Source organism: Corvus brachyrhynchos, unplaced genomic scaffold, assembly GCF_000691975.1.
Source record: "Corvus brachyrhynchos isolate BGI_N302 unplaced genomic scaffold, ASM69197v1 scaffold115, whole genome shotgun sequence".
NCBI classification, from domain to species: Eukaryota; Metazoa; Chordata; class Aves; order Passeriformes; family Corvidae; genus Corvus; species Corvus brachyrhynchos.
The window spans coordinates 11,939,721-11,940,687 of NW_008239553.1; the positions used below are offsets into that span (position 1 = coordinate 11,939,721).

The window sequence follows — 967 nt, forward strand, 5'->3', positions numbered from 1 at the left end:
ACAGACCCCGGTGTAGTGAGCATGGCCAGCCTCCAGACCCTCCAGCTCTGCAAGGCACTCATGCTAGATTAAATTAGGACTCCCTCAGAAAGCTGGGAGGCAGAGAAAGGGGCTGCTTGCAGCATGTTGGTGCATTGGTGCCTAAAATAGGAATGAGCCCTTCCCCACTCCCCCTGAAGGCACGTGGGGATAAATAGATCACAGAGAAGAGCTATTAAAACATGTCTGGGGGAGGCCTGGTTTCAAGCAGGGCAGAGACACGGAACAATAGCTGCCATTTTGAAGCAGCTAGAGCCCAGAGTGCTCCTGACGAGGTGGCGGAAAACACTGTCGCAGGGTTCAGCCCTTGCTTGCGAAATAAATGGCCCGAGAGCTCGTTGTGCAATGGCTGCTGATGTGCAAAGCCAGTGCTGAAAAACATCAACTGTGCTTTCTAAAAATATGAAAGAGCAGTACCCAAGGGAGGTGGCTTGGGAAGGGAGAAGCAGAGGAGGAAGAGCCCAGCAGTGTTGCTGTATCCCTGCAGGATTTCTGGGAAGGCACCGTGCCTTTCTGTGCCCTGCCGAGTGCAGGGTCACGCTGCGGCCCCACTCCCAGGAGTCACCAGCCGTGAAAACAAGCCCCTGGAGGAAAGAGCCTCTGCCCTTCGTGAGCCCTCAGGGAAGATCACATCCCTACAGCAAGCTTTGCAGGTGGGAGACAATCCTCCAAGCCAAGCTGTTCACACCCCCTCTCTGCAACTGAGTGGGGGACAAGGGGTGCTGCTGCCCCTGGTGAGGTCCCTGGACCTTCCCCACCTGGACAGCGGGCTGCAAGACCTTGGAGAAGCTTTGCTGCCCAGCAGGTCTGAAGGATGTGGCCAGACACAACCAGGCAGAACAGCCCAGCCTCTGCCACTGGGGTGATCCTGGCCACTGCCACCACCTCTGGCTGCCCTTCCCAGCCCCCAGAGGTGGGAGAGGCTCCT

General features: G+C 57.3%; 1 long non-coding RNA gene across 2 annotated transcripts in view; it reads right to left on the reverse strand.

The window, feature by feature from the left end:
- Positions 1-685: 685 nt before the first annotated feature.
- LOC108448536 overlaps positions 686-967 on the reverse strand; it is an 8,949-nt gene continuing 8,667 nt past the window's right edge. For both annotated transcript variants that reach the window (XR_001864434.1, XR_001864433.1), the window contains one exon: positions 686-967. This exon is cut by the window's right edge and continues 3,383 nt beyond it. This is a non-coding gene — a long non-coding RNA (uncharacterized LOC108448536).